General features: G+C 40.0%; 2 long non-coding RNA genes across 2 annotated transcripts; one reads left to right on the top strand and one right to left on the bottom strand.

Annotated features, from left to right (window-relative positions):
- Positions 1–10,398: 10,398 nt before the first annotated feature.
- On the bottom strand, positions 10,399–13,696 carry LOC114013264 (uncharacterized). Its single transcript, XR_003556154.2, has 2 exons — positions 13,585–13,696; positions 10,399–10,917 (listed from the first exon to the last, which is right to left on the bottom strand). It is a non-coding gene; the product is annotated as an uncharacterized LOC114013264 (long non-coding RNA).
- Positions 13,672–23,830, top strand: LOC129784225 (uncharacterized). The gene is made up of 3 exons (XR_008746689.1): positions 13,672–13,803; positions 15,353–15,547; positions 22,735–23,830. It is a non-coding gene; the product is annotated as an uncharacterized LOC129784225 (long non-coding RNA).
- Positions 23,831–26,361: the final 2,531 nt, after the last annotated feature.

Raw genomic sequence — 26,361 nt, 5'->3', positions numbered from 1 at the left:
CGCAGAAATACTACAGAAACAGCACTTTCAATTGTTACCTGCACTTTTAACATCAGCTAAAATTAGCCATCAGCTGTTTAAAATCCTGTTTTGAATTTTAAGTAAAGTAGGCTGTAAGTTTTGGGTATTATAGTCAAGGCTGTATTTTCTCAAAAGTCAAAAGGGTTTCCTGTCCTTACTTAGAATATGGACATAACCCTGTACAAAATGGTCTACTTTTTCCTGATACTGGTAAGAACTTTTGTGTTCTTATTCCTTTTATATGCTTCGTTAAAATAAAGTAAAATAAAATAACAAAAGCAAAAACCAAAACACCCACGAGGTTAAATGATCCATACACAGAAATGTGAATAGAATGTTCTAAATTACTCTTATTTTCCAAAAAATCATGTAATTCGTTGACTGACTCATGTTTTACAGCAGCTTAGGCACTGCAGGCTGATGGCTGTCAGGTGTCAGTAAGCTGGCAGCTTAAAAGTTGCCTCTTTAAGTAGTCCCAATCAAATGAATTGCTCACTGTAAGCAAGGGTGGATTCTGGCCCTGTGTTTGCTGAGACACTCTTGGTTGAGGCTGTTACGATACTACTGGTGTCTGGCTCTGCCTCCTGTGGTACATTTTTCCCTGCCATGGGCTGGAAAAAGTGGTTAGAGGTAAGACTAAGAGGGGGTTCCAGAGAGTCAGTGAGTCTGAGGCCTTATCTAAACAAAAATTGTACCAATTTAACTGAACCTATTTAGAAACGGAGGTTGCTGATTTAATGCCACCCCCCCTTTTTTTTTTTTCTAGAATGAAGCCTGGGGAGAAACATTATTCATGCCAGTACAGTTTATACTGTTACTAATGGCTTTATTTTCCCCTTTGTACTGTCAACAGCACTTGTTTTGTAACTCTTCTGTGCATATTCCAGCATATTCCTGGATGGTAAATCAGAAACTGGGTCCCTTGCTGCTTTTACTTCTTCATTTCTTCCTTTATACGTTATTTCCTAACCCTTCTGGTGATAGTCCGAATATTTAGCACAACTCTGCTGGTGTTCACTCCTAAGGACCGGTTAGCATATTCTCCGGTAGGCTTGTTTAGAAAGGTGTTTCAAATAATTTCTTGTGTTGTGCAGTGTAGTGTATGAAGTGAGGAAAGGGAGTTTGCAGCTGTAGAAGGATCTTACCAAATTTGCTACATCAAATGGCAAAATAGCTGGCTTTCACACAAAATATTCCCTTGTATCTAGATACTGGCTCATGACTGACAGTAGGAAAAAGTTGTCACATATCACAGACAACTTGTGGCAATATAGTCCATGTAAATCAAGAAATATAAGGAGGCACACAAGTAGAAAAACACATCATCTTTATGTTCATTTTTTTGTTGCCAGAAGCATTCCTGGCACCTTCAGAAAGACTTGATGATAAGTGCTGGTAGAGAAGTGCCCAAGAAGCATCCCTTATGAGCAGGCTTGCATGTTAAACCACATGACTTCCAGGTCTCAAAGAAGGTGTGGCTTCAAAATGGAGAAATCACAGCAGCGAGCTGGAAAATGACTTTTCCCCCCTTTGTAATAATAATGTCAGAGCTGTTATTACATTTGGCCTAGGGAGTGCATTGGAAGTGTTTCTCAGAAGGGAAGTGCTTCCAGCTCCATGTCTCTTTCAAGGGCTCCATTCCCATGTACTTGCTGGAAACCTTTCAGGAAACCACATTCCCTTTCCCATCCCCGTTCAGCAATGTGATCTTTCCCAGCCAGAATGGCTCACAGACCGCCTCATCAGCCGGGCCTGGGAAAGGAATGTGACAACAAGGGGGCAAAAGTGCTGGCACTCCAATACTGTCCTATGTTGCCTTTCAGAAGAAACCTCGCCTCCTGCCCCCTGCCCCCCATCCCCGTTATGAAAGGGTTTCCTACATCCATAAGCATGTTCAGAAAGATCTGAAGTCTCTAATTTTCCAGTGTGTGGTAGGAGAAGAATGCGGTTTTAGCTGGAAACAGTCACATGGCCAGATCCTCAGCCTTATGTGAATCTGCCTGATGTTCCTGAGGTCACATTGTGCAGTGCTGATTTACACTGGCCCAGTATCTTGCTCTCCAGGTTGCCCCTGATGGCTCTAAATGATAGCTGGTGTCTGACAGTACCCACATGTGACTGAAACACCACTGCTATGTAGAGGAAATGCCCTGAAACCTTGCGCTAGTGCCATTTTCCAGGCAATCAACAATTCAAAAAGACAGTAGGTGAAGAAATGCTGTTTATATTACAAGTTTCAATAAATAAGATAAAGGGGGCAGGAATAAGAGAAGAGATCAAGGAACTGTTAATGACTTAGAGGACAGAATTGTATTAGAGACAGAAATGTAAACTGTTTTGCTGTTGCTAAAAGCCCAGGAGATACACATTTCATTCTGCAGAGAAATATTCTGATCTGTACTTTTTTCTGTCATAGCAGCAGGCAATTGAGCTTGGATCCCAGCCAGACTTTTTTATCCTCTCTTTAAACCAAACAATTAATTAAGAGAGAACACAAGGCAGGATAATTTAGCCAGCTCTGTTAATTTAGACAGAATGGGTTATTGGGCAATGCCATCGTGGTACAGAACAATCACTCCTAGCTTCTGTGCCACAGGAACAGTTAAGCCTTCCAAGATTAATTTCCAGTCATTGCTGTTAGGACGATTGTGCTGTTTTCTTATTCTTTATTTTTATTTGCTTGTCATTTTTACTGTTTGTATTGTGTGGTGCATGGGTGGTAGTGATTAGATAGTGATTCTCAACACAACAGTTTCTTTTGAAGCAGACACTTACCCACCCCGGGACAACTGCTCTCCAAAACTGAAGGAAAAGAATATGGAAGTCTTACAGCCACTGAAGTCAAAGGAAAGCCTCTCATTGACCTCAGTGAGCAGGAGGACTGAGAGGCAGATAGTTATTCTTCCCATGTTTTGAAAGATTTAAGAAGACGGGGCTGGGAAAAAATGGTATAGGTAGACAACCTATGGAAACAATTTGGAAGCTACAGGTGCACAGTAGCTTTAAATTTACAGTCCTTACTTAGGCATCAGAAATGGCTTCAGGGGACATGGTTTCAGTGAAGGAGCTTATACTTTTTTCTTTAAATCTAAGTGGTTTAGACTGTGGACATTACAATTAAGTGGGCAAAGGTTGGGAAACTGAATTTTATTCCAGCTCCTGATGCTCATTTAATGTGTCCCCTTGCAGTAGCTGTTAACCCTGTTGCACTTATAACTCATCTGTAAACTGGGAATAACAGTGTTGCCAATTTAAATGTTGAAGCCTGACTAAATAATGTTTGTAAGAAACCATGTGAGGCCAAAGTCATTCTGGGGGTAATCAGTTGCAGAGAAGGAGCTAACACACAGGACTGTCTATAACATGACACCATATACATTTCCTTTACAGAAGTAGTTCCCAACCTTCACTGGCCCATGGGAAGCCCAGTGAAGAAGTAACATGCTGCATATAACATATGCTGTACTCTTTTTTTCAGTGGTCTCCGTTTTAACACTTTAATTTCTAGCAGCCACCAGCAAGAGACGATTTTAGCAGCAGAATGGAGGATTGCTACTTCACCTGGATTTTAGAAGCACAAATGTTATCCCACTTTCTGTGAATTCATGAAGTCATTAGATAGAGGTTAGGATTTATTTATTTTGTGTGTGTTCTCCAATGGGAATGAATTTTGCATCAAAGACTCTTCAGGGAAAAATGAAGGATTTCTTTTTGTGTTTGTGTAAAGCATATTGTTTAAAATATCTCATGAATTTCTGTGTAAAAAAAAAGAAAGAAGTGTCATCACCTTCATTCCATTAACTCAATTTGTTTTCAGCTTCAGCTGTGCAGTGTTTATCACCCTCTATTGTCATATATTGCACAGCTGCATAATGGCAAGGTTTTTTTAAAAAAGCCAAAACAATAAAAGCCAAACCCAGTCCAGAAGTGAAGCTCCTGGTAGGTGGGAACAGTGTAATGAATAAAATGTCATTAAGAAGAAACTGTTTGCTGAAGGATTGTAATGTCAAAGTTACATATTTATTTACAAGATTTCAAAGATTAAAATGAGAGGAAAAGTTTGAAATGTTCGAAGTCTGAAGCTTCATTAAAATTTACTTCCCACCAGCAGTCATGCAGCTCAATTATGTGGTTGGTTTGTATGAAAGCAACAAAGTCAGAGGGCTTGAAGTGACTTGAAGAGCAGGGATTTTTTGCCCCGAATCCTGGCATAGTCCATCTGAAAGGTTGCTGAACTGTAAGAAATGTATCCTATAATCTTTTTGCTGCTCTGCCATTCACACACTGCCTTCACTTAAGGTAACACGTTACGTATTTACAATGTCGTTCAATTTAAATCACTTGAAATTAGCAACCATCTCAGATAGCCGTAACTGCTAACCTTCCTTTTCACAAAACTGTCACTATAATAATGTGTAGCAATCAGCTTGGTAAAGTGATTTGAAACCTAGAAAAAAAGTGTCGCACAGGTAGTCACAAGTAAGTAAGCACAACCATCAGCCACACTGAGGCGGGTGGGTCTGCTCCAAAGCAGTGTCAGCGGCATCAGTAGCCACTGCTCTTCTCTCAGAACCAGGGGACTCCTACCAGGGGGCATGATCTGCTGGCCAAAGGAAGGGGACCCCTACCTGGGATAGGCATGTGTTTGAGCAAATGTGCTGGGTCTGTGGGCCGAAACCATTCAGCCAGACAATGAAAAGTTGGTGTCTTTTAGTCCTGTCCCATCCCATGCATTCTTCTGAGGATGCAGAACCTCCCTAGGAAGGGAGACTAATACCAAATCATGTGCAGTAGTGACCACAGGGAGAGGAAACTGTCAAACAGTATTTGCTGTGAAAATGGATTCATATTCATAATTCTAAATGATTAAAATATCGTTGTAGGAATAAGCTGCAAAGCCAGTGCATCTGTCTCAGGAGTAAAGAGGTATGCCACTCATATAGTGGCAAGACATAAGTAACAACGCTACAAGTCGTGTCTTCTATTAAAGAGCCTGATATCACCTGTTTCAAACAGAAGAGAAGTAATCTGGAAAAACCAGGACTTGTAGGCATCTGATGTAATGTAAGACCCCTGCTTCGTATTCCTTTTACACCAACCAACTAGTTGATTCAGCCACTTTAGCAGAAAGTGTTTAAATCACATTTGATTATGATTTGCAAACTAGCCTCCTGACTCAATGTGTGCAGAATCTGCACTGCTATGTGTTTGTTTTTAAAATGAATTTTTTTTGTCCATATGATGCTTCCTGATTCTCCGACTCTTCCCTTAATAGTCTGCATATGAGCAAAGACATGTTCATATCTTAGTGTCAGCAGCTGTGCATTGGATATAACAGTCAAACAAGTCCAGCATTCCTGTACTTTAGAGATGAGCCTCCAGACCTCTCAACCTCCCATTCTCATTAAAGAAAATCCCTGAAATTTGTGCTCTGTTGCTGCCTTCTAGTATGAGGAAGTGGTGTGGTGGATGACGCACAGACTGGCCTCCAGGGGAGCTGAGTACTATTCCCAGCTCTGCCATTTGCTGGGTAATATCCTGCAACTCATTTAACATCTTTGTGTCTCAGTTTCTCCAACTGTGAAAATGAGGCTAGTGGGCCAGCATTTCTCACTGAAATCAATAATAGATTCCTATTGAGTTTGGTGGCACTTCAGTGCTTTGAGATCTGCGGGGAAAAAAAAAGCCAGTTGCTGCTTTTAATACATTTTCCTTGGTTGTCATGCACTAGTTCTACCTCACATGCGCATGATTCAGATATATTCTTAGCATCCGCCTTTAACGGTATGAAGCATAACCTGTTATAGAAAGGTTTATCAGCATTTTTATAATTGTCAGTTCTGCTCAATCCTTTTCTAGTGTTTCGTAAACATTTTTCCCCTTACATTTCAACAGTATAAGGCAAACTTACTTCCTTACTCCCATGTAATGTAATACAAACGGAAGGGACAAGACAGTATTATTCAAAAATTTTCAGCTTATGAAATAATATCTATTGGTTGACATGCCCCAGAGAGATATGACTAACCAGCTGCTCTAGGTCAAACAAATAAATAGAAAAATCCTTTATTAATGATGTACTCTGCAGTAGATTCTGTCCAGGGAATTCTATAGAAATGGACTCTTTCTCATCCGTTCTTTATAAATAAAATAAGGAGCAGACTGAGTTCCTAGAGGTTTGGTAGGCACACATACAGTGCACAAATACATAAGGAATGGTCATATTGAGGGAGGATTTCAGCTTTGGTAACCACTACATCTTGCATTTTCTTTGGCTTCCTTCAGTTAGCTAAAGACTGTGGGTGAGACTTTCCAAATATAGGCTACCGAAATTCAGCCCAAAAAATACACACATTCTCAGGAGTGGATTAAAGCAGGATTCATGGATCTGGGCCTTAGTCTTGGAGGGGGGCTGTATCACCACAGTGTCTGGATTGAAGTATCTGGCAGCTTGAGCTCTAGTGTTAGATCAGGCTGTAGAGGTGGGAGGTAGAGCTGACAGGCTACAGAGGCGGTTGAGTCATGAGAATTTTTGCTGTAGGTTGGATGGATTTGGTTAGTTTATTGCACTGCTCTGGCTTCCTTGAGGAATGCTGGTTGGCTTGACTCCAGGTCTTCTTTAGTCTTACTCTGTCCCAGCAGTGGGTCACTTTGTCCCACAAATTGTTAACTCACAGATCATGCACTTGGTTTCTGGTGTGAGATGGAAGGTTAGCTATGATAACACATGAACTTCTGTGTACTAATATAAACTCATTGAATAATTTAGGTTGTGACAATGGTGGTGAGGCCTTCTCCTTCAGCTCTCCCTTTTCCAGGCCAAACCAACCCAGCTTGCTCAGCTGTTCTCTCAAGTCACATACTCCAGCCCTTTGTCCGCCTTGGTGGCCCTCAGCTTTACTTGCTCCAGTTTGTCAGTGTCTCAGAATCGGATGCATTACTCCAGATGTGGTCTCACAAGTGCTGAACAGAGGGGAATAATCACTTCCTTGACTTGGTTATTTTCTTAATAAAACAGCCCAGTATGAGGTTGGCTTTTAACACTGCAAAGATGCACTGCTGATTCATGCTCAGTTTGTCCTCCAGGAGCCCCAGGTCCTTTTTGCAAAGCTGCTTTCTAATATGTTGGCCTCTAGACTGTTCCAGATGCAGGAGTTAGTATTTGCCTGTGTTGAACATCGTGAACTTATGCATAACTTTAGGTGTAGATGCTCATTTTGCACACACAATGCATAATTGCATATGCAATTACCTGCTTGTATATGTATCCACCATGTTTATAGACACATTTTGCTAGTTTTTTGTTGACAGCCTCATTGTTTCCAGAGAGCAACAAAACAGTAAAAATCCTAAACTTCATATATATGCAGGGAGACATCTCTCTGTGCATTTAGAACACTTCTAATGATAAACCTCTCTGTTAGGTAGGATTCTGTTTTGTTTTTCACTTGCTTTCCTTGACTTTTCTCATTTTTAGCTAAGGGCAGTGAGAACTGCATGAGACATATTGGCATAATCGCTAACACAGACTTGTCTGGACCTCAGGAGGTGAGTCTGTACTGTATCAGCAGATGGCATGTAAGAATGCTTTTCAAAGAAGAAAAGTTTCCTCCATCTTCCAAAGAGAGCTTCCTTCTCCTGTCTTTATTGGAGGTCAGATTGCTGATCGGCCTCCTCCAGAGTTGAAGAAATTCCTCTGAAGAGCCCTTAAACTGCATTTCAATTATACAGGAGGCTGCACTGGCAGGACCGTTTTATTTCCCAGACACCCTGTGGCTTCTCAGAAGTGATGTCATTTTGGAATCCCCATTACAGGTAAAAAAGAAAACCCTCTCCTGGCAGCTTCCAACAGAAAATGTGCCTGAAAAGGCATATCTAATTGACTTAGAGAGAATCAAGTGCCCTCTGTAAATAATGTTTACACAGTGTAAATCTCTCACAAATTAGGCACCCAGAGGAATGTGCTCATCAGCAAGGAGTTACAGGGCAGCATGAATCTTTAGTGGCCCATAACTACAAAAGACTAAATATTCAGATTAATTTGAATTTACAGACTTCAATGTTCAAACTTCTGTTTCACACTTTACAACACAAAATGAGTGTTCTCATTTTCAGGTCTGCTGGTGGATGCTAAGAATTTAAAAATCAGCTGATACAACAGTGGCCTAAGTAAGATCTTTTGAGCTTAATGCACTTTAAACAATAAAGCAATTACTAAGATAGAATGAGATGTATTGAATATACTCCAGGATTATTCAAATGCCAGACCCCAGCCTGGGTTCAGGCCGTGTGTAAATTTTGTTTGGTCTTTCCCAGGTCCATGAGAGATGAAGTCCCTAGCATTCTTTTGGGAGCCCCTGTATTTCATATTGTTTTGTCATTCTTTCAGAGATCTGGAGTTTGTCCACTATTTCCTGCAGTGAAAACCTTGGTAAAAGTCACCCAGAGAATCCTAGGAAAGGGAACTGCATTTTGGTAAAAAATAATAGAGGTCTTGTTCTAGTGATTATTGATAAAGGCAACAAGTTATATCTTTATTGATTCTGGCTTATTTCTTCTACATAAAATAAGACTTTTTGCTGCCTTTGGTAATAAAACATTTACCAGACTCTTATTATTGTTGTTGGTAGAAGCCCTTGCAGTCTATAACTGTTAGTGCAAGAATGAAGAGTTCTGGGTAAAAAAATTGAAGGAAAGATATGAGTGGAAGTTAACCTTTGTTAAGTGTAATTAATATATATGAAAACACAAAATGTTTGTTTTTCAGTTTCCTATCACATTTTCCATCTGGTCTCAGCAAAGCTTTTAAACTTCCACTTCCTCTGTGCAGTTTTGCAATATTCCTATTCACAGGAAGTAAGAGGAAGAGCTTTATGAGGGATATGTTACAAATAGACTGTATGTAGGTATTCGGAAAAAATAGCTAGGCTCAAATCTGATCTGGTATGAACTGGAGACTCTTCAATGGAAGTGTGAAATTCATCTTGTTTCTGATCTGGTGCTTCATTCTGCAGCACTGGTTATTTTTTTGTACAAATTATTTTTTCCTGGTGCTTTTCATCTGTAATCTCAAAGCACCCTATTAAGCAATGATGAAGGACTTATAATTTTTAGACTTGATAACTGTAAATACAATCCATGCTTAAGAAATGCTTCAACAGCTAGAAGCTGGTAGCAGACGTCACTGATGTGCTGAGCCAGGTCCCTTTTTTCCCAGTCTAACACACCATCAATATGCTGCTTCCCAGTAAAAATGAGCATTTCATAAACAGAATTAATAACAGAAAAGCTCTCAACAGTTTATGAAAATAAGAATAAAGTGATCAATTATAGCTTTGGGTCTTGATTGCAAAGAGATTAGTCGTAGGACTCATGAATGTGACAAGAACAGAAGGGCACTGGTGGATTGCGTTGTTCTGCTCAGATTTCTCTCAACAACAATAGGAACCCCAGATCCCAATAAGGAGGGGGCCTATTGCTCACACAGTTTTGTAACAGCAACACTGAGGTTGTTACAATGTGCACGTTACATAGCAAGGCTGTAGAAGCCTACACAGAGCCATTTTTTCTTTTTTTTTTTTATTTTTTTTTATTTTTTCTTTCATCACTGAAGCCAGCTAGAGCCTTCTAGTGTGAAATTTGAGAGCAGAGCCAAGCTTCCTCTCCTCTAAACATTCTAAAAGATTGATGAGCTCAAAATCTGCATCAGGATCAACATCCACGTTTTGCAAATGGCATCTGTCTTACTAATTAGCTGATACAAGCCTCCAGATCTCAAACTGCAAATATAAATATTCCATGACTTTAATCTATCTCCAGTCCAGCTACAGGTTACTTATTCAGTTACTCACTTCTTAAAAAATTCACTTCTTACTAATTTTACTTTTCAGAAAAGTAAATTAATTGTCATAAAAGCAGAGTGGTTGAAGTTATTTTATTTTTTCCTGAAAGCTTGAAACCACCGATTCACAAAGCTTTCCTCCCTCTTGTGCCTTCTCCTGCCACCCCTTTCACAGCCCACAGGTATAACAAAACAATTTTGCAAGATGAATCTTACAAAGTCAATGAACACAAGCTTGTAAATCTGGCACTTGAACAAGCTCTATTATTTTTAACTGCTTTTGTGTAAGACAAGAGGCTATGTAAAGAACAGGATGTTTTGAACATTGAACTCTGGTGCATTACCTAATACTGCTGTTACAGATTTGATGTAATTTCTCTGCAGGTGTCAAAGGCATCATAAAGAACATGCTACTAGGATGTTGAACATTTGACATATATAAGCCTGGTGAACTTATTGATAGTTCTTTTATGAACAAAAATGCCAAGTTTGCAGTTTGTGTTATGAACAATTTCAATTACAACACAGCCTATTCCTGCAGTCCTTTTAGATTTTATTTTTAGATTACTGTAGACAGGATAGTTAACAAACTTTTCTTAATGTCCACTTTTTTAGAAGATGTGTGAAGCCATCTTTGTCTTCCTTAGAACATGGGGCTGCTGCATCTTCCTTAAGTAGGAAAGGATCATTGCATCCCTATCCTCTCCGCAGCATTGCTCTGCAGCCAGGTTCTTGGTTGCTCATCTTGTTTCAGTCCCTGGGGGGAATTCACTGATACAGAAAGTAGTCGTTCCAAATAATGCAGGTGTCAGAGGTCTGTGTGAGAGGGAGGCTTGGCAGAATCTTTTGTGGTATTTTTCACAACATTGCCCACACAATGGCTGGACAGTACTGTCCTTCCTTCAGTTGTCAGGTGCATTGGAATGTGTATAGAAGAAAATAGTAGATCCAAGACTTTAATGTGCAATTAAAAGGAAGTTATCATTGGAAATATGAACCATCTTTTTTTTTTTTTTTTCCAGGCAATTTTTCTTGAGGCTTTAGTACCTGCTGTCCTGCAAGAGGGCACATTGTGTTAGTTGAGACATCAAAGAAGGTATCATATTTTAGTGAGATTTTCAGTTGATTTTGCCTTTTCTTTAACTTCTGTCAGGGAAATTGTCCTTTCTGACCATATGCACAATAAACCTGAGGTTAAGTGGCTGCACGTATGATACAGATGTAAGCAAGGACTTGATTTTACATTGTGAAAACATGGCTAAAACTACAGTGGAAGAGCATTGTTGCTGTGAGTTAGGAGCAAAACACTGAACGGGGCTTCTCTGAAGAGGGACTGCACTATTTGCTCTGCTGTTCCTACCTCTCTCACTGATTCATTTTCAACACCCTCTTCATGCTTCACTCACTTTGTGTCCTGGCTTCTAGATACATTCCTCCATGGTCACTTAGTATTGTCTGATATCATCTTACCATCCTACATGGTTCTTTACAGACAACTATTATCAGCTTTACGCTCACTTATTCTCAAATTAGTGCCATTGTGGTGGATGAGCTAAGAACTGTGCTGCTCTTGGTGTCCTCGAAGTATCACATTTCCCCTGGGCCACTCATTCAACATGGGGTGGGAAAAGTCACATTCCTTGTTAAACTCTGCTACTGCCTAATGAGACCCGCCTGTGTTGCCTTTCTGCATGGAAATGCTGGCCGCTGGAAACACCTGTTCCATCACCCAGTTCATATTTCTGTCAGTGTAAGGGAAGTCCCTGCTGTACATTTGTCAGTGCTTTGGCCTAGTTTTAAACAGTCAGGTTTAGAGGTAATTTTGATCCTAATCTTGCCATCCTGATTTGATACATTTGTTTTGTGTCCATTTTGTCCTGCTGTAAATGACTGCACAAAGCATGAAGCAATGGTGAGAACCCTCTTCAGGGGCTAGCTGGGGTATGGGCTGGACACTGAGATGAGAGGAAGAAGTGGGAGGCAGCACGCCTCCTTTGGGTCCACCAGAAGAGCTGGTAATGTGACACATACTCTTTGTGCATGGACTTGTCCTCTTTGGCAGATGCATGCCTGCTTGCTTGCTGGGGGCCTGTTGAGCTTCTGTATTGCCCTGCATCTAAGGTAATGATCTCAGTGCCTCCAGTGCTTGAAAACCCAGTAAGAAATTTATGCGTAAGAATAATCACATTTAATTTAATTGTTTAATTGTATATGATTACATATGTTCTTTGTAGTCAGTCAGAGCACCTCGTACCTTGCAGGATTGATTTAACCTAGAGGGAAGAGAGCTTACTACCTCATTCTGTCAATGGGGTGTTAAGGAAAATCGAGTACTATATACAACTGTTTGTTGTACTGCCAAGTCTTATGGTTTTATTTCAAATTTAATTATATTTGATGTTTTTAAGCCTTTATTCCTTAAATGAATGGATACTGCAAGAATCTAAGTATTCCTTTTTAGAAAGTAGCTTTCATAGCCACACAGTGTGTTGGGAAGCTTTGGAAACTCACAGAGTAGAAGACAAGCAAGGATGTTGTGTATACCCTTTGGAAAGTCTTATGACTTTTCCTGCAGCCCCATGATTTTTTTCAGCTTTGATTCACAACTTTTGAAAATTTGGAACAGCTGACAATACTTCTGTCCATTTAAGGTGCTGCCATTTAACCCAGATGGTACTCAGAGGGTAGCCTCTCTGGCAAAGGAGAGTCTTAAAAATGCACAGCTCATCTTTTACAGTGCACAGCACAATGGGACTGGGAGCCTTTGCAGAGAATTTCAGGCACAACCACAATAAAAATAATAAATAAATGAGGCATCTCATTCTACCCAGAGATGCTGTATAGAGCTGCTGTTAAAGTGCACATTTGCAAATAAAAGCAGCCTAAATTTAACTATGACTCAATTACACTAAATCTGACCCATTTTTCTTCTGTGATTCCATTTAACACTTATTTACATTCTTAGACTTGGCACTGTTGGAAGCAAAGGGAGGGGGAGCAGGCATTTTCATCCTCAGAATTGCTATAAAAAAATGGTGATTAGGAAAACAGAGCTATAGTCAGCTTGAAGCTGGGTAGCTCATTTGAACCCACTATAAAAGAAAAGATCGTTTTCTCATCCTATTAAAACTCAGTTAGCAACGGCTGTGTAGGCGGGAGGAGATCAGAAATGAACGTCCAAATTGGAGTTTGTACAACTGGGGTTGGATCCAAAGCAAACTGCCTGATTAGTGAAACAATTTGTATTTTACAATGACAGCAAATAGGTAAATCTTGTGAGCGTCAGGAAACCCTGGAGGATTTTGAATGGGAGCACTGACGGGTTTGCAAGTTACACTTTGATTAGAAGGCATCCTTGCCTCTGCTTTTTCATACTCATGTTGCAGGGACATAAACAAGAGGCACTCAATTTGCTAAGGGTATTTATTTCTCCGTCTCTGTCTCTTGTTTTTACAATCTACATGTAATGACTAATTGGCTGTCTTTCCCCGGCTATTTTATGTTTCTCTTGCCCTGGTTACAAGTCGTACTAAATCAGTATATCCACGGGGACCTATAGACAGCCAACATTGCCAAATGATATGCAGCATTCCCCTTTCTCTCTAAGTGTAAAACATTTACAAGTAAATTTACAAATGCATTAAGAACATTTCCCCTGCTGGCTGTTAGTGTTTATTTCTTCCCCTTCTCCTCCCGGGAGCGGACACCTTCCAGCCCCTCACCTTTCACACAGTGCTCTCCCGTTATTTGCCTCCTTCCTTCCCTGTCGCCCCTTTCCCTCCTCCTCCTCCTTTTCCAGTTCAGCAGCGCAAATTTCTATTTGTGCCAGTGGGGCGGCCTGGCGAGACCGCAATTGCTCTACCCCACAGATTGACGAGCCCTCAGATGCCGATTTACTGTACATGGCAGCCACGCTGGAGCCGAGGCACATCTGGAGTGGAGTAAGCTTACTCAGAAACAGGGGCCAGCTCCAGCCGGAGCCAGCGGAGCTGAGCACGGCGCTGAAAGGCAGCCCTCCTGCCTCCCCTTCCCTCCTCCCTGGGTACATTTCCTAATGTAAACAGAGGCCGGGGGGAAGGACACAGTAACTCTTTGCTGCGTGTTTGTCATTTCATGTTCTTTATCTGCTTGAGGTCAAAACTGGAGCTCTGGAAAAACAGAAGCTTTGCTTTTATTCTAAATAGCTGAAAGCCAGCTCTGCTGAAGGGAGGGGGGGCGGGAAAGAGTTTGCTTTTGTGTTTATTTGTTCCACTTTATGGCAATTTGGGGGATAATTTCATTATCTGCAGCCAAATTGAAAACAAGCTGTTGTCTATGTTAATGATAACAGCATATTATTTTATGTACGGTAGGCATGGAGCTCTCTAAACCACAAGTGGACTGGATTTCTGCTTACAGCTGTACTGCTGTAACTTTTTTTATAGTCGCAAAATGAGACTTTCCCTTTTATTATCTGGAGACGAAAAAGGTTATGGATGGCTGCTTTGTTTTACAAAATGACAAATACCTTTCATGACCCAGTGCCAGCCTGCTGTCCCACAAATGCATTTTAGCTCTGTTACTGCAAAGAAAAAGTGTGTTAATTTTGGGGCAGATCTGCTGATTTTATAGTCCAGTTTGCTGGACTGCTGAATTTTAGCCTCTGTAAAGAAGTGGGAGAGATTTTTGAGGCATTTACTGACTGTCAGCAATCTGGATGAGTACTCTGTGATTCTTTACAGGTTTTATATATTTTTATTTCTTCTTTCTAATAGCAAAATGATAAAGTTTATGGGTTAGTTATTCAAATGACATTAAAATGATAAACATGCAGTTTAAAATGGCTTTTCCCACTCAGTATTCCTTGCAACTCAATAGGTTTTGCAGTGAATAAAGGAGAGAAAACAAACCTCAGAACACATTGCTGCTGATAACGTACTGATGCAGGCTGTGTTAATTTAGCTGGCTTTAAAGACTGTAGTAAAATTCTCATTCTGATGAAAACAGTGGTTTACCCAGTATGGAGACTGTTAAACAATCTTGCTCAGTAAATCTACGAATAAACTGCTTTGGGTCAGCCCCCCAAACATTTTTGTCTATAGGATTAGAAAATCTTTGATCACCATACAGTTTTCTAGGGGCGTTCGTTTATTGTCTCCCTTCAGTTCACAAACCATGCTCAGTATTTTAGCCTTTTGGTGGATCAATTGTGACTTTCCAGATGGGTAGGTTGCTTCCATGACTCTTGATGGAGGCTGGCCTATCACATAGGAAAATTTGGCCTGGGCTGCAAGTGTGGCTGGGCAGCAGCTCTTGCACTGTGTGAGTGCAAAGTTTCAGCAGTGCCTCCCCCATGGGGTTCTTACAATTGCTGTTGCATATTCTGTGTTGATATGCCATAATTCTTGTACAAGAGATGGCAATATAGCTAGCATACTTCTGTATTACTGTTTTTCATGGATACTGATTTAGCTGATTTTAATGTTTTCTCTTAGTTTCCTGGTATTTCAGATCCCAGTAGGAAAGAGTCAAAATTCCTCATGAACCACCTTGGCCAGGTCTCAGCCTTCTAACCCAGGGAAGCACTGGGCATTGCCTCCCTATGGCTGTTTAAAAACCACTTGAGGTGAAATACAATAAGGAGGGTACTGACTGCGTGGCAGAGGTGTTGGTCAACTTGGAAAGACTGAACTGCACATCTCCAAGGTCTGTAATAACCTTTCTGTGCCTGAAGCCTAAAGCAGCATCATGCGTCCAGGTACAAATCCAGGGATGGTGCATAATTTTGCATGATCTAAGTGATTACTGAGGTAGATAAAATGGTTTGTTTGGGGTGAAATTATTTATTTGCAAACCCCCAACATTTGTACACAGAAAGCTGATGGAACCAGTCTCAAAAGTAAAGCTGTTTGGCAAACTTCAGAGAGACCTTGGCAGTTGACTGAAATCTAAACTTTTTGCAGGGACAGTTGGATTTTGGCTAAGTTCTTCTGGAAGCCTGCAGGGCTCTGGAGGAGTCTTGCCTAGCTGGCAGAACATTGCTCAGTCCTCTGACTGCCAGGATAGAGGATTGGTGGCCTGTCATTGCAGAATGGCCCACCAAGTAGTCTACCTTTGAACTAGAGACCTCAGGGCTTCCAGGTTTCAAAACTGGGACAACACATTTTGAAATTTTGTTGATATGTTTTGATATGCATTGGAAATATTTTGATTTCAATGAATTACCAAATCCTGACCCCCAAAAATGTTCCATAGGAGTTTTTTGAACAGCTCTATTCCAGTCTAAGTTTAATGACCCTGAGGGGAAAAAAAAAGGTTTCTCCATAAATAAAATAGAAATAAGACAGAATCCAATGAGTGAGCCTGAAGCAGGATTTCTCTGACCTTACTTACTGGGCATATCTGCCTGTAATCCCACTTGTGTCCCTGGACCTCCAGTAGACTGGTCTGGGCTCACTTACACAGTTCCCATCTTAATTTTAAATGTGGTATCCTGATAATAATTGACTGTTTGTTCCCCTTTCCATTTAGCACACATTTGAAATTGATTCAACTCCTTGTTTTGCACTAATGCAAGAAGTGTCCACGAATTCTCAAAATGAAATCTCCTTGGTAGATGACTACGCATCCTACTAGTTATACTATTTTGATTATATTAATAACATGTTCTCCAACTTAAGCAATGTGCAGGTGCAAAACTCTAATTCAGCAGTACATAACTCTTTCATCTGCCATTTCTTGCCAGTAGATTTCCTGCCCATATGAATGCTTCTTGTGAAATTTCTGGAGAATAGCTGCTGGGCTTTTGCCAGTTGTCAGAAAACAAACACACAAACAACTGCCTTCAAAAACTCAACAACCTCCCCCTTCCCCAGTCCTCTCTTTTGGAAACTACTACTTCACAGTAGATCTTCTGCACCTAACAACAAAGACCAGTTGTGAAAAAATAAGCATTGTGGATTAATGTAGCAAAAGTCAAAAATTTACTAGAGCTGAGTGGTGCCAATAAGGTTACAGTGCCTGACTGTGTATTGGTATGTCCCTTTGGCTCATGTGGGTGCCTCACTTTAAGTATGTGCCCCTGTCTATCCTTACTCAGTTACTCACTCTGTAACGCTTCTTTTGAATCCTATCCAGATGTATTAGATTTAAAAGAGAATTGGCCATGACAAATAATAACCAATTTTTAAAGAGTCCTTAGCTCAGTGTGGGTTTTTTAAGCAAATGCAACTTTGGGACCTACATATGTGCTCAAACAGCAGCAAAACCTGTGGAAGTTGCATTCACAAACTGTTTATTCCAGTAGGCTTTGTTCTCTGTGACCACCATCCAGAAATGAAGACAGAAGAACATTTAAAGAATCAGAGGAGATTTCAGTGTTTGAAAACTGTATCAGTAGGTGTTAGTCTGCAAAAACATGTGTGGGAAAAGGGCAGTTAAACTAACCTAGCTATTAATACTGTACTTTAAAGGGCAATAGATCTCTTTAACATCTAAATAAACTGAGAAATCTGCCTAGAAGTAGAAAAGGAATTTCCAGTTTCAAGTGTGTTATTTCCTCTCAATGTGATTATTTACGGTATATCTGTTCCATGTTTTTTACAAAATATATTATTAACACTTGAATGGTATTTCAGCATGAGATTATGACAGATGCAAAACAGTCAAGCACCAACATTTGCAGTATTTCTTACCCCAAGATAAACTGTTGTACTTCCTTTGCCTGCTTTTGGTGTTTTGTTCTGTTAAAGCAGTAGAGGATCCATTGAACTGGGGCCTACCGTTTGAATTGGCATTTCTCAGAAGAATAAGAACAATCATCAATTATGTATTTCTCCAACAAAAACATATATTCAGTATATAAATGTTCAGATTATAATTCCACACCACATATATATGTATCCTAAAAAATAAACCACAATAAATGTTAGACTAAGCAAAAACGAAGAACAGAAAAAAAAATGAAGTAGAGGGAAAAAGAGGAAAAAAGTAGAAATAAAGCAACAAGAATAAAAATTCAGACATTAAGTAATATAGTCAATGTGAAAAAAGAGCTTAAAGATGAAGTTAAGGGAGAGGGAAAGGAACCTATCCACAAAATTGTTGCAAAAGTACAATTTATTATTATCAGGCAGGTGAAATTCCAATCACAGTCATTGCAGTCAATTCAGGTGTCCTGAAGCACAACACATAAAACTCAAGGGCTTTTAAATGTCCAAGATTAAAGAAAGATTCCAACAAATTTCAGTGATCATCAAACGATGATTTAATAATTGCGTCAAGCCAGACTTTTTTCTCTATGAATTTTAAATTGAGTTATACAAATAAGAATTGCAATTTTCTAAAGAATTATCCCCTGCTCAGATTTTCTGGAGGAAGAAATGAGTATTGGAAACTGTGTTTTTGTGAGGGAGAATCTAATTAGTTTGGGATCAGGTTTGTGTTTTGGACCTCTATAAAATGCATTTTGGCTGGGGCTGCAAGCTAGACCAATCTCTAATACTGTTGTCCACCAACTAAGAAAATATGATGGATTTCTTATGCAGGGCATGAATGAAATGTGTGAGTCTAAATTATTTCTGTAAGTGAGTTTGTTCAAACTTGGTGCTTTTTAGTAGGTTCAGTGCAGCCACAGGACTCAGTTGTATCTTTAGGTTAATTGCAAAGGAATATACAAGTCTAACAGTGGGCAGAGCTGTACTTGTTATTTTTCATTACTTTTTTTAAGTAAAGTCCAGTTGTAGTATGAGTATGTTCCTCATTAGTAATAGCACTACCATATTACTTTTCCAACAAAACTTGCAAAATATTACATTACTTTCTGGTGCACTGAACTACTGAACCACCAGTTCCTAACAGAAAAGAGCTGTAACAGAATCGCTAGTAAAAGGGGCAGGAAATTAGATAAAAGGGTAACACTAGTTTTACATGCCTAAATGAAAAGGTGTTAGTTTTAAATATATAGCCTTTCAATATATTTTCCAAATCTTCAAAAGTCCCTGACTTCCATTATTGAAATGCTGCACTAAATTAACTGACAGTGCTGCACCACTCTTGCAAAGGCTTAGTGCACATGATCAAAAAATACTGTGAAAAGTCCTTATATCCTGATAAGCACCATGGTGTCTTAGGGTTGTCTTTTTATCTTAGGGCCTGCATGATTGCAGCATGATTATTCAATAGACAAACATTTCTTTTCTAATAATTACATGACAAGACATTATTTGGAGGAACCTAGCATTGTAACCAGATAAATATCCTTGCTCATGCTGCCTGCAAAATTGTGGTAGGAATAGCTTTTGAAACCCACATAAAAAACATTGTGGAGAGAAAAACCTTTTGAACCTTTACTTCTGGTGTGAAGGAGGAGTTGTAAAAGCATGAGAACATGCAAAGTTGGATGGGAATCATCCCGCCTAACTTTTGCCACCTGTGTTAGAAGTGTACCTATTTCAGGTTTCCTTTACAATCAACGAGGAAGAGAGATCTCCAGAAGGTCAGCTATATTTTGGTTCTTTGAATTGTCAGCTGTTGGAGTGTCTCTCTTTCTCTCCATTGACTTGTAAAGGGCATTTAGGGGTCCTACAGCCCACAGGTAGCTGCCTCCATTCAGTGCCCATATTTGACAAAAATGTGACTTGCAGTATACGCTATAAATATAGGACATGGAATTACAGAGCTACATCACAAATGGAGTTCTTAGTCCCATCTAGGAAACCCCAAGTTAAACTTCTCTAGGTTAACACCAAGTCAAACTCCACTGCTATGAGGGGAGGAGAAAGAGGAAAGAAAATGCATCCTGGGTGAAGAAATAAAACATTTTCTCAGATGCTTACTCAATAATAATGTGCTTCAGGCTCAGGATGTTGCTTCATTGTCAAATGGCTGATCTTTCCTTGTCATGCTTTCCTATTGTTCTTCATTCCTTAAATAATCCTGGCTTTCAGCTGCATTTTTCTTCCATTTAATTCATTTTCAAACCCCCTAAAAAATAGAGATTAGTTTAGCAGATCAGGAATGAATTAGAAAAAAAGTTACATAATGGACCTATTTAAATTACACAGTTGCTACTTGCCTTTGCATAGTAATAAAGATGCAGTTAATAGCTTCCACTTCATTTAGCTGCTAAATTCTGCTTTGTTTCAGAGATCAACTCCAGTGCAACAACTACATTGTTCTTTTCTTCTTAATTACAATTATTTGCTCTCCTTTGGATTGTTGTGAAGTTTCAGAACATGGGCAGCCCTCTGGCAGACAGATGAATGTGTTGATCTATTAGACCTTTTAGTCTCTATCAATTAGGCAAAGTATTATTATTATAATGGTTTACAGACATTAGTGGCTCACCTTAGGGCTTCACTGTGCAGTCCCTGATATCACAGCAGCTCTTAGGTAGAAGTCCGTTAGTGTCAATTTGTTCTATGCAAAAGGTACAAGAACAGCATAGTGTTAGTTAATATACAGTCAATAGTTGTCAGTAGTTTCCAGACCACTATACTCGCAGTTAAATCAGAAAACAAGTAGGGGATTACGACTAACATTTGAGGTTCATTGTAATATTTTTTTAAAAAATTGCATTCATATCAATATACCTTTATGAAACTGTATACTGCAGAATGTTGCCACAAACTTATTCCTTGAGCTGGAGTCTTGTGTCACTATAAGGTATAGCAGTAGGAGATATGCAAATAGATGTACTATGGCGTTCTTAAGCAAACGAGCATTCCAATGCAACAATTACGCTGATACAGATGAAAATGTTGGAGCAGATTATTCTATCGCGTTAATATTTATATAGGTATTACAATCTAGAGTGAACAAAGCACCATTTTTTCTTTTCTTCACATACTTTTAACTAAGCTTTGCAGTTAATATCTCATTAAACATGCAGGAAAAATCTCCCAGGCAATTCCTTTTGCTTAGACCTCATGATCAATAAATTTCGCTGGAGCAATTTCACCAGTTAGGTTCCCTGCAATCCGCAGTTCACTGTCACCTTTTTTACTAAGTGTACTTGCTACGTCTGATGTTCAGTGATCATAGTTATAATCTTTCTCCCTGTATTTCTTTAATCTGCTTTTTTGCTGAGATGGAGCAGCCCCTACCATTACATGCTTTTCATTTAAGATGCTCTCTGTTTTGGTCAAGCATATTTGATGTATTTGCTCTCCTGTCTTTAGGGTGACAATCAACAGAACACAAAACCAGCCTGAGTTGGCTTGATTAGCTCCTACATAGAAAACATACCAGAAGAATGTCTGTTATTAATTAATCCTATATTTGTTAGCAGGACTCCTCGCAATGAAATTGCTGGTAGCATTTATGCACTTTTCAAAACACACAAACTGGGATAGGTGCCATAGTTATGTCCAGGACCTGCTGCACATACTGAGTAACTCTCAGACCACCTGGGATGGACTGTGGTGTCCCACTGAGACAATGTTGTGCCTCTCTGCCCAGAGAATCTGGACTCTGGCTGACAGAGGTCCAGAAATCCAGTAGTTTAGGGCCCAAAGTTGAAGCCTGCTCTTCAGAGTAACAGCGAATGGGCACTGTCACATGAAGCTAACTTACTCACTTGGCCCAGTTATCTCATCCTCTGTGTGTTTATTTGAATTTGTAAGGTGCTTCCTGAAAAAAGCTTTTATGAGAGCTCTGTATATGTTGAACTGTTCAGAGGCTTTACAGTGGTCCTCTTACAGGGCCATACTTTGCAGTCTCTGAACGCTCTGGAGAGTGCACCCAACTATTTGAATATTTGTGAGTGGACTCTGAATGCACAAACATGAGTTCCAATTTAATTTAAAAATTTAGAGGAAAATTTATGAACAATATCTGCATGTTCTCCTGCCTTCAGTCGCAGTTTTTCCTATATCATTGGTTTAGAGTAGCAGTTCAAACTAGCATAATAAATAATCTAGTCACTGTATATGGGTTGTCATTGTGGACAGTTGGTTTTCTCAGCATTTAGAAACGGTATTTCTCACCTCCTCCACACAAGACTTTTCACTACCCTGCCAGCTTCTTGAAGGGAAAAATAACTTCATTCTGGTTTGAGGTGTTTCAAAACTTGTGTGAGGAGAAGCTTAGCTGGTTTTTTTTCAGGAACATTAGGTCAGGTATGCACCTCATTTCTAAATAAGCTATATTTCAGGAAGCATTTATGTAATCTTTCCATAGCAGGAATTTTCAGAGACATTCAACATTTGAAAATGCTGTTGCACCAGCACGTCTCAATAGCTATGTCTGTGTGAAAAGATTAATCATTGGCAAAGTCCAAAAAGCTGTTGCCATGCTTGGAGCGGAATTTATTTTAGCATCTAAAAGAACTTATGTATCTAGCTATCTCAGTTTTCTGAAGTCCTTCTGTCCTTAACATCTGTTGTGGTTAAACCACAACAAGTCAACTGTGTGCAAGTGAGAGATCCTTCCACTGAAGATGCCTGTGGAGATGTCTGTCTCTGCTGGTTATAGAAGCAGCATCTGTAATCTAAGCATCTTTCAGTAGATGTTTTAGACTTAAGCAGTTAGGTGAGACGAATTGTTCTGCTTACATTTACATATAAAGCTTCTGCAGTGTGGATTCCCAGAACCTGACCTTTCAATCTTAACTTGATATCTGAGCCAGTGACTGAAGCTAGACTCCCTGGCATTTCCCACTGTGCTGCCTGGGTATGAAAAGGAGCAAGCAGTCACATCCAGAACAAAACCACCTGCTTATCATACTGTGCTCATGTGGACATCAACACTGCAAATTAGCATTATGCAGACAAACTCTTCTCCTTAAAAGAATCACTTTATGCTAGTAATTCTGCCTATCTTCAGCTTTCCACCTATTGAAAGTTGTTCTTTGTTGGTTTAAAATGCAAATGTCATTTGCCTTGTTTCCACAGAGGTGTCCACAAGTGACTCTGGTCGTCACAGTCAATGCTGAGCTGCTGAAAGAGAAACCAGGATTGCAGATAAGTATCCATAGTTTAGCATCAGATCAATACCTTCACTATAGAAATGTAGAGTTTGGTACACAGTCAAATCTCAAGTTTCCTTATCCTGGATTTGGTATGTCAGAGTTGGATAATTCCATTCAGCAGAAACGCAGATATTACAAAACCTCCATGAACCAAACATTGAACTGCACTGCTTTTTGAAAAACTTAGTACACAGATTTCTGTAGAACACAGGAGCAACGACAGGAAAGGCATGGCCTGGGGTTTCTGAGTTATACAAAACATAATGCTGTGCCAAAAACAGTGGTGTTAGTGGCACATGAAAAATGATCAGTCTACAGTCCCAATAATACTCCACGAATAATTGGAAACTTTGTGCACAAGTAGAATTTTGGAAGTCGTATGAACATAAGAATTACAATTTTTTATCAGAACCAAATCCTGCCTTGGTGAGCATTTTGTCTTCAGTACTTCCTATTCTTTTTCTTTGTTATTCTACTTGCATCTGTTATGTCCGGAATTGTCAGTAAAATCAAGACTCTACTGCCTAAGCACATGGTCAAAGCCATTCTCTGCCCCAAAGAATTTACAGTCCGAAACCGGGAGAATCTCCACACTGTTGTAGCTTACCCTATTGCCATAAAATGATCTATCTTAAAAGCTCATCTGGCAAAATATCCTAAACATCTACTTAAGAGGTGCTGAGTGACCTCATTTAAACCAATCTTTAGGATTAGGCACAGTGTTTGTTTAAAGTATTTTGAGATCCTGAGATATAAGAGGCTTTGAAACTGCAAAGATTTTTTAACTGGCTTAATATGTTTTTGTGTTTATTTGTAGATGTAGAACTTACACAGCATAAAATTTGACAGTTAAGACTAGTCATGAAATTTCTCCAGGAAAATAAAAACCTGTTAACAATTTGCTGACATTCATGAAAACCCCTAAATGCTTCCAAATCTGCTTCCAGGTATTCATATGCAAGAATTTGAAGTCTTTTGCATTGCAAATATTAGCAAATGCTTTTTAAATCACGCTTGCTTTTCACACACCATTTGTATAAAAGCTTTCCGAGTAGCAGCAAACTGTAGTCTTATTAAATTTCAGTTCACCTTCACGCTGACACTTATGCCAAAAATGTTTTTTGGGGGTATTTTACAGACAACCCAAGAGTACGTCAACCATTAAGGATCTGAATATAAGGTTACAAATAAGAAAATAGACTATTAATATTGAACAGGGTAAGTCCTGTCTGCTTCACCCATGTGAGTAATTCAGTCAGTTTACTAATCGCTTTATTTGAACAGAGGAGACTGTGTATGCCATTTCACTGCCTTTTCAATTTCTCTACGTGTAAGGAGTGCAGCAAATAGAAAATAAACAATTCATTTTGGAGTCTTGGTTTAATTACAAACTTTGGATAACATTCAGTTTAAGGCAGCCATTGAATTTTTAAGGAATAATATTTTTAAGTCAGCAACTTTGAATTTTGCAATCCTAAAACTTCTCTATGGGTTTATTTCTAGGATATTCATTCTAGTGTAAATTTAATCATCTGGAGAATGCAAGCACAAGTGGGAAATGGACAGAAATTTTTACCCTTTTTTCTTTCTCTTGTGTATAACAAATTTGTTGAGCCTATCCAGCAGTTTTGATAATTTAGTCTCATTACTAATTAACTCAGTTGAGATTATAATGTTTTTTGATAATTCACAATTTTGCTACTTAATGGTTCTGCTATCTTACACTAAGGACTGCAGAACTGGGCCAGCAGGGAAATAGGAACATTTGCAGTTTGGGAATATAAAATGAATTAACCTGGAAGACTGTTTCTCCTTATTTCCCCTCACTAGTACCTCTTTCACTCCCTTTTCACCATCTCCTGAAGTTGAACTCCCAGTCATATGGATCCCTGGGACATTCAGTGAGGGGGAGGAGCTGGAGTTCCAGCATTCCAGTGTACAGCTGGAACTGCATCCAGCTCATGCATCCTGGTGGTCTCTTGGGGGACAGAGGAGGTGGCAATCACAGCCACCAGAACCAAAACATGTTGTTGCAAATTCATCCTGATGGGTTCCTAAAAGTTTTACCACAGATTGAAGCAGCCTGGGCTCTGAAAGTTTAGCTTTACTCCTCTGACCTTGTCTGTTTCTTTACCTTGTCTCTTTCTCTCCCATTTGCTCCCGGGATCTGCCTTCTTTTGGGATTTCCAGGAGTGATATTGTAGCAGGGGTTGACCATACTCCGTGTATGCACATAAAGTGTGCATTCATGTTACTGTAGGCCCAAAATCAAGGCCATTGTCTGCTTTAATTTATGCCTCTCTTTCCTTCAGCTGGAGTGAGGCTTCTCCCGAACCTGAACCTACTGCAGTTTTGGGTCATCTGTGGCCACCTTTTGATCTGCTCTAATCCAAGTCACTGGAGCAATGCAGTTGTGCCAAACAACGCCCACAAATTCACTGGGATGAGCAAGGAAACAGAAAGAAAAGCACCTCTGCTACTGCCTTGCAGAACCTCTTTTCCTTGGCCCCATCATTTCTATAAACAACTTTTGATGAGGAAAGTGGGAATTTGGTGTGGAGAGTGGGAAGAAAACATCAGCTCGGAGGCGAGGGAGACTGGGAAAGGCAGGAGACTGGGAGCGGGGGTAGCAAACCGGAGCCTGGGGGGGACTAGCTCTGTCTGGAAAAATAGAGTACAGAGCTCCCTGTGGCTGCAGATGTGTCATCGCTGCCAGTGGGCTTGGTGGCCCAGACTGCCTTGCCAATAACTGAGAGCACACAATTGCCTAAGGAGCATTGTTAAATCAATCTTATAATTTTCTCTATTTGTCCAAGTTATCTTGTTTATTCTCCATTATTATTTAATCTCTGAGGGTCTCTTCCATGAGGGCTTGAAGGACACTTTCATTAACAGCAGCGGTAATGGCTGGCAGGGAAGTAGCAGCGTGTCTCCTTTCCTGCCCTGCCATTTCTTCAGTCAGGGAAGTCACTTGCACTTTCTTTCATGATTTCTCCTCCTTTCTCCCTCCCTCGTGTCCTGACTCCCTGCCCTGATTCAAGAGCTTGAAGGTCTGCTGGTGGTAGCTGTGGTGGATGCAGGGAGGAGGGAATGGGGGAAAAAGCAGAGGGAGTAAAATAAGTGTCAAGGAATTCATTGTCTGTTCTCCACCTGTTGTTATTCTGGTCCCAATCAACCTGCTAGCCAGGCTGGAGCCAGTGGCCATCTGGAAACACTGCTCTGTTTATAAACTTGGCATGAAGCAGCACTCCCGGGCCCTGACCTCCCACACAAATCTGGAAACAATTAGAGCAAGATGATAGGCAGGCAGGCAGGGAGGGGAGGGGAGAGCAAAAGAGCGCGTGAGAGAGGAGACTGCAGAGAAGGGAAAAAACAGAGGGAAGGGGAGCGTGGAGAAGGTGGCAAATGTTTCTGGGATGCAAATATTTATGCCCCCTTTAAATGACGCTGGCTCATTAATTATTGCCCTTGCCAAAACAGCTTTTTTCCCCTGAAAGCTAAGGCATGCCTCTTTGCCTCCCCCAGCAATGCAGGTTTTCCTGCGTTTTAT

This window comes from Falco peregrinus, chromosome 3, assembly GCF_023634155.1.
Source record: "Falco peregrinus isolate bFalPer1 chromosome 3, bFalPer1.pri, whole genome shotgun sequence".
NCBI classification, from domain to species: Eukaryota; Metazoa; Chordata; class Aves; order Falconiformes; family Falconidae; genus Falco; species Falco peregrinus.
The sequence above is the reverse complement of the archived record's forward strand: the minus strand, read 5'-3'. Positions and strand labels throughout refer to the sequence as shown.